Raw genomic sequence first — 12,055 nt, forward strand, 5'->3', positions numbered from 1 at the left:
AAGTTGGTAAATTTATGCGCATCGATCAAACCAAAGCTAATGAAGGTGGATGTTTATACTTTGGTGAACACTGACCTTGTCACTTCCTATGTAGCTCCAATTATAGTGTGTTCAAATGTGGCATCACTAAGTCAGCCCAAGAACTGGTGTGGTTTATTTCCCACCCATTGGAATATATGAGATAGTATTTATGTATATGTTTGTGTGTTTTAAAATGAAAAATATATGAATGAACAGGGTAGAAAGAGGGGAAATGACCCTCTACACACATAGCTCCCATTGTGACAGCAGACTGCTGCAAGGCGTTCCTGGACACTGAGGTCCAGCACTGAGGGCCTTCTGGCGGTTCCCTCGTTGCGAGAAGCCAAGTTGCATGGAACCAAGCAGAGGGCCTTCTCAGTGGTGGCGCCCGCCCTGTGGAACGCCGTCCCATCAGATGTCAAAGAGAAAAACAGCTACCAGATTTTTAGAAGACATCTGAAGGCAGCCCTGTTTAGGGAGGCTTTTAATGTTTAATAGATTACTTTATTTCATTTTCTGTTGGAAGCCGCCCAACAGGGGAAACCCAGCCAGATGGGCGGGGTATAAATAATAAATTTATTATTATTATTATTATTATTATTATTATTATTATTATTATTATATGGAAAGGCAGTTCATCTGCCTAGGATTCTCCCTCCCCAGCTCACTTTTTAGATTGTCTTACTGGTGTTGAATGTCACTTAAGAACTTTGCTGAAAGGCAGTCTATATCCACACCGTGATCAACTCCTGCCCGGAAACCAATGTCCCCACTCTGGAAGGATGTGTGGATCCAGAATTGGCCTCCACAGTCACTTAAGGACTCATTATCAAAACCATGTTTATGGAAGACAATCTTTCTTGGCTACGAGTGATCGCCAAAGAAGAAGAAGAAGAAATATTCCAAATATATCTGTTAATAAATCATGAAACAGACACAGCTCCCTCCTAAAAAAACCAGAGTCTTTTAACCACACCATCATGAGGGAAAGATTGAGATTTATTTTGGGGGGTGGGGGTGGGGTAATGCATGGTGAAAATTGCCCAGCAGGGTTGTTTCAGCTTTGGAATAAAGTTTTCCTCCCAAGGAAATTCATGTTTAAAACTTTGCTGTGAGTTGTACTGTGGAGCCCAAAGAAGCCAGCAAATATTGAGTGCCATCAACCAGCTTATGAAGAAAAAGCAGAGAGCAGGGGAATTACAGCTAGCCTGTCACTAATGTGACATCCCATTTTCACATTAAGATTTATCATGCTATCATTAGAGTACTCACATCTTCAGCTGTAACAAACACCTATTACTGTCTGTAACGTTTGTTGGCATCACGACTGTTAGGAAAGGCAAGCGATCACACGTTACCTAGGAAACCGGCGTAGTCTATGCAAGGGAGAACGATGCCATTCTGATTGGGAGGTGGTGAGATGCTCTTTTGATATCAGTCAAATTATACCACCTCATGTTTATTCATGCGAGGAGAAACTTTCTGCCATTACTGAAAGCACTAACGCTAACTTAGTCCATTTTGGTAATGAATATCGTGTCAGTCACAGAGGCCCATTGCAGTGAGGGAGTTTGGATATCCACATAGAAATGGGCAAGCTGATCTAGGAGACGAACATAGGAAGCTGCTTTATTCTGAATCAGACAAATGGTCCATCTAGCCAGGGCCGTCTTAAGCATATCCGGCGCCCTGGTGTGAAGATCCCTCCGACGCCCCCCCCCCGTTTCCCAGCACGGCTGTCTGGCGGGCTCAGCGCACAGTGCGGCTACCACGGGCTCAGCAGCGTGCCGGCCCCCTGGCGCCCTACGCCACCCAGCCTTGCTGTAGGGCCACCCCTGCATCTAGCTTAGACATTGGCGGTGACTCCCCAGGACACACTCCTGGCCCTACCTTGAGATGCCAGAGACTGAACCAGGAACCTTCTGGTGCAAAGCAAATGCTCTAGCACTGCACCATTGCCCTTCTGCATCAATGCCAAGGGGAGAAGGTTCATGGGCCTGATAATCACTGCGTTTCTTAGGTCCAAAATCCAAGGAATGCCAATTATGCTTTTTTAAAAAAGAGTTTACGGTGGAACCTCGGTTTATGAACACCTCGGTTTACAAATTTTCGGTTTACGAACGCCGCAGACCTATCTGGAACGGATTAATCCACTTTCCATTACTTTCAATGGGAAAGTTCACTTCAGTTTATGAACGCTTCAGTTTAAGTACTCCGCGGATCGTCTGGAACAGATTAATCCACTTTCCATTACTTTCAATGGGAAAGTTCACTTCAGTTTATGAATGCTTCAGTTTATGAACAGACTTCCGGAACCAATTGTGTTCATAAACCGAGGTACCACTGTACTTAATGCTGCCACTTTTATTTTGATGGAAAAGCAACCTGATCTGGTGCTTCACTTCAAATACCCACCACACCTGGCTGCTATTTGCCTCAAAACGTACCTTATGCAGTCAACAGCACCCTTGGGTTGGGGAAATGTAGTGTCTAAGTATTCCACAAAGATTCTGCACTTGGCATCCCAACCGCCAGCAATGCCATGACCTAGGCTGAAGAGATGAAGGCTTAGCCCAGGCACCCCCAAACTGCGGCCCTCCAGATGTTTTGGCCTACAACTCCCATGATCCCTAGCTAACAGGACCAGTGGTCAGGGATGATGGGAATTGTAGTCCAAAACATCTGGAGGGCCAAAGGTTTGGGGTGCCTGGCTTAGCCTGACACCTTGTTTAGATCCAGTCCGGTCAAGGGGGTTGCTACTATAGGTGAAGGCAGGTTCCTGGTAACTCCTATGGCACCTGGAACATCCTCAGTAAATATTCCTTGAAAAATCCGCAATAAAGAAGAGACGGTTTGCTATTCCTGCTTAGTTAAGATAAGAAGAGCCCTTGATAGATCAGGCCAATGGGCCATCATCCTAGCCAACCAGATGTCCATGGCAAACCCTTAAGCAAGTTCTGAGGACAAGTGCACTTTCCTGCGCATGAGAGCAATGAGCACATTTCATTAGATGTCAGGAAAAAGTCCATCCTTCCATCTCCTCTGAACTGTGGAGAGGTTCAAAGACCTGCTCTTTGTGAGCAAGCATGGCAGTGTGTGATGTAGTTGCATTTGCCCCCTTTAGTGGGGCAGTTGTAATGTGGGTCATGTCCTCAGCGTTAAGTGCTCCCATCTCTTTTTCTGCTCTGCCATTCTGTCACACACCCTACCATGGCTATTTTGTGTTATGCAGCACACTGCATACCAGCCATTTGGTGATACACTGCAGCCCCACAACAACAGTGATGTTGTGCCTGGCACCCTCACAACACTTTTGCAAAATTCCAAAAATGCGTCCACTGCCCCCCCCCCATATTGCTGGCCCTGTTGATGTTGAAGGTGGAGGCTGGTTCTTGGTGGAGGATAAAGGAAATGTTGGGGAATGGTAATCTACTTCCTCGCATGACAAGCAGGGACTCTCTGGTCCCTGGAAAGGCAGAGAAGGGAATACAGTCTGTGCTAGGAGCAGCTGCCCTAAGCTCTGAGTGTTTTTGGGACCTTTAAAACACTGACATCATGCTTTAGAACAGGCACGTACAACAGGTAGATTTTGATCTACCGGTAGATCACTGGACATCTGTGGTAGATCACTGGCTCCCCCCAAAGAATCTCAACAACTTTGGCTCCTCTAAAAATTGCTCAACATTTTAGCCCTTCACCCCCCCAAAAAGAGGGCTTTCCTCCCGCCTCAGAAAATCTCAACAACTTTGACCTGAACCCCCCAAAAGGGGGTAGATCACTGCCAGTTTTTAACTCTGAGTAGATTGTAGTCTCTTCGGAGTCGGCCACCCCTGCTTTAGAATTACCAGAGTTGACTTAAACAGAGTTCTATCAAAAAAATTCCCTGCACAGTACAGATACATCACTTCTGCATAGCTGTCTGCGGAAGCCACTAGCTATGCTCTCCTGTTTTCCAAAAGTTTAGTTAGAGCAAAGATTATGTTCAAGGGCTGATGTTTTGGTCAGAGTTAATGATCAATTTCCAACTTTTCTTGCCTGCTCCTTCTACACAGGCTGGGTAAACATCCTCACTGACTTTCAGTTGCTGTATTTCATTATTGATTACCACCTCAGCTCCTCATCCTTTCTCTTTTCCCACTTTCATTCTCTCTCTTAACACTCTCTTGGCCTCAGTAAGCCAAGCAGAGTGTGAAAGAAATACTACCAGCCAACGCCAGCACGCTGTACTAAATCGAATAGCGATAATATGCTTGGAGATGATGCTCATCTTAATCCCGAAGGACACCACACCTCCACAGAGTGCTAAACAGGAAAAAAGAAACGAGACTATAACTTCAAGGAAATCCTGGCAATGCTAATGGTATGTCTTGGCAGGACACCTAGGGTTTTCATTTTCATTTATCACCACTTTTTATGAGGCATACCTCAGCAGCATCCAGCCAGCTCAGTCTGGTGAAAAGATATGTGTTCGTCTGCAAGCTGCCTAAAACTAGATTGGGTCTGGCAGATGCGCAACTTCATCTTAGGACCGAGCGCAATGATTCTCATAACAATCGGTGGAAAGGATGTTGCTGGCTGTAGACCCTCCTCCTACAAGCTGTGGAGGGTGGGCAGGAAGCAGGGCTAGGCTTCTCACTGGGCAGAGGGAGGTGGCTGCTTCAACCCCAAAGTGCACTCTTCCATTGTCTCGCAACACAGATGCCAACCAAGTGGGCAGATTTTGACAGATAGGACTGTGTGTATGCTACCTGGGCCTGCCCTGCACCTCCTAAGCTACTCTGCTGCTCTCAGGTACAGTAGTGTGGGTGATGCTGTTTCAACACCAGTGGTGGTGGTGGTGGTGGAAGAAGAAGAAGAAGAAGAAGAAGAAGAAGAAGAAGAAGAAGAAGAAGAGGAGGAGGAGGAGTAGTAGTTTGGATTTGATATCCCGCTTTATCACTACCCGAATGAGTCTCAAAGCTGCTAACATTCTCCTTTCCCTTCCTCCCCCACAACAAACACTCTGTGTGGTGAGTGAGGCTGAGAGACTTCAGAGAAGTGTGACTAGCCCAAGGTCACCCAAGGTCGCCCAAGGTGGAGGAGCGGAGACGCGAACCCAGTTCACCAGATTATGAGTCTACCGCTCTTAACCACTATACCACACTTGCTCTCAACAGCCTGTCCAGTTAGCTTTTGTATGTGGAACAGGAGCAAGTATCTTTTCCTTCACTGCAGGCAACAGACTCTCCTGAGGTATCTACGGCAACAAGTAAATATTATTCCCAACATTTGGCCAGGACTTGAAAGTGCTTGGTCTTGAGAGGGGCTTCTGATGCAGGGACCCTATCTATTTGGAGGCACATGTCACATTTTAGAGTCCTGGTTTTCCAAGGTTCTAAAAGGCACAGGAAGCCCCCACAAGTACAGGAGGGGGCTGCAAGTTGTAAGTTGTGGAGAGAGAAGGAAATGAGGATAGGGAAGAGCTAGAACAGCCATCTCTGCATGGGTTCTAGTGTTTGTCCTATGCAGTCTTGTGTGAGACCAGAGTGTGACTGCTTACCACTCACCTCAGCCATACCCACTGTTGGCATACAGTCTGAAGCGAATGTGTCCCTCGTGAGAAAAAAGATTCCCACTCATGCTCAGAGGCATCTTTACCATAGGGCCTAGTGGCGCATTGTGCCAGGGCGCTGGCCTCTCGGGGGGCACTGGCGGGGCGCAACCAGCCACTAATCCCTATGGCTCCGCCGTCGCTGCCTCCATCTCTCCCTTGGCTGCAGGAATCAGCAGGCTGTCATCAGGCAGTGGAGGAGGAGGCGTGAGCACGGGGTTCCGGCTGTCTGGCCAGGACTCCGTGCCACGCCTCCTTCTCCTTTCCCCTGCCCTGTGAGCATGCTGCTGGTGAAGCCTCTCCAGAGGCCGCGCTCTCCCTTTCCCAGCCCTGCGGCTCTCTGCACGGTGATGGCTCACTTGAGGCGGAGCCTTGATGCTCCCAGCGAGGGGGAGGAGGCGAGCACGGTGGGCCTGTTGCGGGACACAGTGGTGGCGGAGGATGAGGCACCGTGGTCGGGGCCTGGTGGGAAGGTGCACTGCGCTCCCCAGGAGGCTTTGGTGCTGCTCTTCCCCGGCCAAGGCAGCCAGGAGATGGGCTGCGACCTCCTGCGCTACCCAAACATGCACAGCTGAGGAAAGTGCAGGTGAGGTGACAGGCGCGCGTGTGGGAGAGTGGGGGGAACCCCGGGGTGGGGGCACCTTAGGGATGCCTGCACCAGGGCGCGAGATAAGCTTAAGACGATACTGCTTATGCTTTAAACATTCATAGGAATTGGAGTTGTGTTCAAGTAATATACAAGAAGTTAGAGGGTTTACTGGAGGGTTTTTTGGTGGGGGGGTAGGAACAAGGTAAAATTAAAGAATTAGAATCACAGTATTGTAGTGTGGCGTGTTATACTTTCCAAATTTCTTACAGGGCAATTCCCCCCTCAATGCATGCAGAATTTTACTTGTCAAGGAGTTTTAAGACCTTATTAATTCAGTAAAGTAAAGGGTATTTGAAAACCTCAGTGGTATAGTGATTTGCATTAATGTAGCTAAAGCAACATCCTTCCTTTGAGTGTGCAGCAAAGTAAAGTCAAATTATTGATAAAACAATATAGTCTACAGCTTGAATAACTTTTGCATCTGTATTCTGCTCATGTTCAGGTATAGCCGTGAAATGAAGTGTGGAGTCTATTCTCTAAGCCTTGTAAAACCTGGCCCAACCATACCATACTGTACCAATAACAACACTGATATTGCTTTAAGTTCTAAGGGCTTGGTCCATGCTTGGAATAGGCCTACTGAATTCAATGGGAGTAAGGTTAATCATGACTAACTTATCCTATGTCCCATTTATTTAAATGAGTCTAATCATGACCAAATTTGCATCCATCCCTAATTTCTGTCTGTCTCTCTGAAACAATAAGAGAGATGATAGATAGATAGATAGATGATAGATAGATAGATAGATAGATGATTGATAGATAGATAGATAGATAGATATGATAGATGATAGATAGATAGAGGTGATAGATGATAGATAGATAGAGATGATAGATGATAGATAGATAGATGATAGATAGATAGATGATAGATAGATAGATAGATAGATGATAGATAGATAGATTAGAGAGAGAGAGAGTGCGCTACACATACATATTTTTTAAAACCAATGATATCTGAGACATAGCCCAACCCATCCTTGGCAAGCAGGTGGAGCAGAACTTCTTGTTTAACAGAAATCTTACTATGACCTGTTAATTTGGGGCAATTTTAATTCACAAAAGAATTGTGCTGGGCGCTATGCCCTTCTCCTGTTCACTTCGTGAATGAAGGTAGACAAAGCCCAGAAACTCATGCTCATGAGTAGCGAAGCCACATTGTCCAGCTAATCTGTGATGGTCTGCCCAGCTATGATTGCTAAGAGCAGTTACAGCAGTTCCTGGATGCAGGAAGTCTACAACAAAGCCCGGGGGGAGGGTAGTGGCCAAGGGAAATGGCTTCATAGATCAGGTCAAGTTGACTAGGAGAGGATTATAGCATCACCCCATATGCACTTATCCCAGCTGATAATTTATTTATTGTAACCAGGAAAGTGGTGGCCAAGTCATAAATCCAAAGCTTGCTACCTGTCTATTGCCAACTACAGTGGGTGCTATAAGCTTGTGGTTTATTGCAGGGGTACTGCATTATTTTCATCTGGTCAAAGAAATCTTGGTAGCTGGTGCATAGCTGCTGGACCATGTGGGCTCCTGAGCCCAAGTATTCCTGGGGATTGCTGAGCTGAAGGAGCACCAGATGTTCCTCTCATTTCTCCTCTCCACCCAAGTCTGTTGCTGGCCTAGCAGCATTAATCCATTCTACTGCACAAAAGGAACACCCTAGGTTAGTGTGTAATGGTGCAGATCAATGTGCTGTGCTGACGCAGCAGTTGGAGTTATCCGTTCTAAATAATAATTTGCAGCAGCTCATACGATTTAGAATCCCAGATTTAGCTGTTGCCACAGGAAAAAAATAAGTCAAAAAAACAGAAACCAATAACACAGATAAAATTCCTGCAATGACTGTGAAATAGCGTAGTAGGTATCAGCCTTAATGGGCAACGCAAATGGATTAGTGATTGCAAACAGGTATATTCTCTAATTTAAATGTCATGGTGTTCAAAATAATTGAGGATTCAGTAGGTTAAATGAAGGAGCTGCTTTCTAACTAAACATTATAATGAGCTTTCAAGGTGGTCTTGCAACCCTGTGTAAAAAAAGTATCTCCAACCGAAATAATCACAGCCAAAGAATTCAAAAATCAATTACAGAAAAGACAAAACGGAACTGCAAGCTCTAAAAAAGAAAGAAAGAAAATTAATCAAAGACAATGGTTAAAGGATGATTTTATAGCCATCAATCAAACTTCAAGCAAAGGAAGATAGCAACATTTAACTTTATATGCAAATTAAAGAATTAAATTATACAGTAACTTGCAGGCCTATTTCTGGATTGCATAAGTAGAACCCAGTCCATAATTTCCCCCTTTGGAATGAAGATGAAAATTTCAAAGGATTCCTTCAGGGTGAGTGTATTTTACATAAATGCATAATGCACATGTGGTAGCTGCAGAGGGAATACATTCTGCAAAAAATAAAAAAAATCGTGGTATTTTAGGATATATCTTTAAATGTTTGTCTAAAGATCATGGTTTGTTTATAGTTTTTGGACTAGCATCAACAACAAATTGCTTTCATGGCAGCAACTCCATGAAAAAGCTTTAGGCCATGGAAAGGCTTAACAAATAGCTCTGCTATCACAAAACGTCAAGGCAAACGAGTTCCTCTTAATCTCGGAATCCCCTGGCGTTTGGGAGACGTACTCTTCTGTGCTTGTCAACAACAAGCAATTCCATCAAAGATCCACAAGGAATTTCTACACACAGCTCCCTACCTTACACAACATACTTTATCCCAGTTGGAAAGGGATAGCAACATGGAAATGAGAATGCTTTTAAGATTTATTTATTTTATTTTTGCATATTTGGTGAGTTTATACTCCCAACGAATAAAAACAAAAGGAAGTGTCAGTAGCTAAATGATTACTCACCCCAGAAATGAAGACACAAGGCAATGGGGCCTCGAAGGGAGTGAATTGGCAACAGGATCTGTAACAAGCTAACAATCCACATGGCAAGCTTCAGTCAATGAGTTTCAGATGAAAGCTGACCACATGACATAAGTGATTCCACCCTGGACCCAAACACCTGACCAATCTGCTGACCAGTCCTTAAAGGTGTGGTGAGTGGCCACCTGGTTGCTTCACCCCAAATGAAACTATCCAGGTGAGAAGCTGTCTCCAGGCAGCCCTCCTCCATACAGGCTACACCTGTGTGCTTTTGACTGGCTGGCTTGTTTGCTTCAGCTGTGATAATGTCTCTTCCTAGCCTTACCTAGAGATGTGCATAGCTGCCAAGTTATCCCTTTTTTACAGGGATTTTCCCTTATGCTGAATAGGCTTCCTCGCGTGAAAAGCGAAAACTTGGCAGCTATGGAGATGTGTGCTTAGAAACCTCCAATTTTGGCATAGCTGGAATGTAACCTATGGTAGAATGTTAGGAGTACAGTGTAGTTGACTTTTTCAACTTTCAACTTCCAAAAATGAGAGGTACTAAAAAGTTAATACATAGACCAGAGCATTTTGCACTTCTTGAATTGTGCAATATAGTTCTCAACTCAAATAATGTATCAAAATATGTATTAAAAAAGTAATTTAGGACAAATACATCTTGGATATGTGTACATTAAGATAGAATTCAAATTTAAACAATGTTTTGTGATAAAATGTAGAAATCATGTATTTAAATGTAAATGTTTGCATTTTTTTTTTTTTACAAAACACACACACACACATATATGCAGGAATGTAGCAGAATGCATTTGTGAAAAAGCATGTTTGGAAGTGACATGAACTGAAAATAGAATGTTTTGTCTCTCCCTACCTTATACCTAGGGACGCAGGTGGCGCTGTGGGTTAAACCACAGAGCCTAGGGCTTGCTGATCAGCGGTTTGAATCCCTGCGATGGGGTGAGCTCCCGTTGCTCGGTCCCAGCTCCTGCCAACCTAGCAGTTCGAAAGCATGGCAAAGTGCAAGTAGATAAATAGGTACCGCTCCAAGCGGGAAGGTAAACGGCGTTTCTGTGTGCTGCTCTGGTTTGCCAGAAGCGGCTTTGTCATGCTGGCCACATGACCTGGAAGCTGTACACTGGCTCCCTTGGCCAATAATGTGAGATGAGCCCAGAGTCGGTCACAACTGGACCTAATGTTCAGGGGTCCCTTTACCTTTACCTTTTTACCTTATACCCATTAATGAAATTACATAATATATAGCTAGGGTATAATAAGGATACAGCTTTTTGGAAAAACTGATCATCTGCCATGACTGATCTTGTCACTTACTCAAGCTCTTATCCCTGGCTTCCCCAACCTGTTACAATCCTGATGTCTTGGAATTAAATTCTCAACATCCTAGCAGGTATGGACAGTGGTGAAGGACAATGGAAATCATAGTCCAAAACATAGGACAAAGTATTACCCAAGGCTGAAAACTAGAAATTAGAGAGTGCCAATATAATCCTTTCCATTATGAGCTAGCTCAGGAGCTGTATCAATCTCAGAAGATTTCCACTCTCCCTTCCTGGCCAATTCATTCAAGGGAGCAAAAAGACAAAACAAAAACCCTGCTTGGCCTTATCAAGCTATTTTCACACTGCCACAATCTGATATGTAGAAGGTGTGTTGCCATTAGGGATATAAGAAGGTACCATTTTTCATTCTGCCCTGTTTGTGTCTCAAACAGCCCTGTTTCCGTTTTGCTGCAGTTCATCTTCCACCAAAGACTACATTCTCCAGCTCCCTGTCCTCTGTGATGAAATTACATAACTTATGTAATTTACATATTTAATTACGTTGTCTTTATGTTATTCCACACCATTCCTTTCAAAGCAAAGGAAACACAATGCACATGGGGGGATTTTAATCAATAAGTTACCATTTGCAAGTTAAAAGCAACAATAACAGCAAATATGGATCATGTTTGTTGGGCTGATTTCTGTTCTGGACTGGGATGAATAACATTGACAATTTCCACTCCACTTTCTGTATCTTTTTGGAATTCTCCAGCATCCCTAGTTGCCATGTTTTGGCTGAAGTTGCCAAGAGTAGGCGGGCAAGCTCTCCTTGGGGGCTATTTCATTGGCTTCGTTAATGAAACAGCCTGATATTGCCAAGCAACCATGGCCCCTTCCCCTGTCCTCATGTGCTCCAATCTCATGTGGCCAGAGCTGTCCTCACCTTAACAGAAGGCAAGGAAAGGGAACTGTGTGAACAGAACACATCAAAAACTGCTGGTGCAGGCAGCCTGAATGGATACTTAACCTTTGGTGTAATAATTAATCTTCCTTTGTTTGCTGGAGAAAACAATTAGTCAATGAATTGGAATGTCTGCAGCTGCGCACCTTCCTCTCCCCAGCTATTCTTCTTTCACCAAAAGGTTATAATGTAATTGTTAGTGTTGGCAGAACTTCACTCTTCTCGAAGTGAGACTTCCTGCTTCAGTACAGGAGGTAATGCAGACTCTTATTAGAATTCATGTGCTCCACATGTTACATAGCCAGGTCCGCAAGAGGACCATCCAAGCAGCCATACTATGTTAATCAAGGAGAAAGTGCTTTAGGATATGGCAAAAAAAGAGAAAATTATTCCAGACATCTGCTTGATGAGGAAGGGGCAGCATTTTTTCTCGATAAACTAGTGCAGGCCCTCCAGATGTTTTGAGACTACAATTCCCATCATCCTTGACCACTGGTCCTGCTAGCTAGGGATCATGGGAGTTGTAGGCCAAAAACATCTGGAGGGCCGAGGTTGAGGAAGCCTGAACTAGTGGGACAGTTTCATAGTTAGGTATGGCCAGGCCTTTTTTCTTCAGCCGAAATTCACTGGAACTCAGTTCTGACACCTCTCAGGTGGGTGCCACA

At 44.6% G+C, this 12,055-nt stretch overlaps 1 long non-coding RNA gene across 2 annotated transcripts in view; it reads right to left on the bottom strand.

Moving 5' to 3' along the window:
- Positions 1-9,311, bottom strand: part of LOC118091789 (uncharacterized) — a 145,662-nt gene extending 136,351 nt beyond the window's left edge. For both annotated transcript variants that reach the window (XR_009558378.1, XR_004693440.2), the window contains exon 1: positions 9,129-9,311. This is a non-coding gene — a long non-coding RNA (uncharacterized LOC118091789). The remainder of the gene's footprint in view (positions 1-9,128) is intronic.
- Positions 9,312-12,055: the final 2,744 nt, after the last annotated feature.

This window comes from Zootoca vivipara, chromosome 12 (genome assembly GCF_963506605.1).
Source record: "Zootoca vivipara chromosome 12, rZooViv1.1, whole genome shotgun sequence".
NCBI lineage: Eukaryota > Metazoa > Chordata > Lepidosauria > Squamata > Lacertidae > Zootoca > Zootoca vivipara.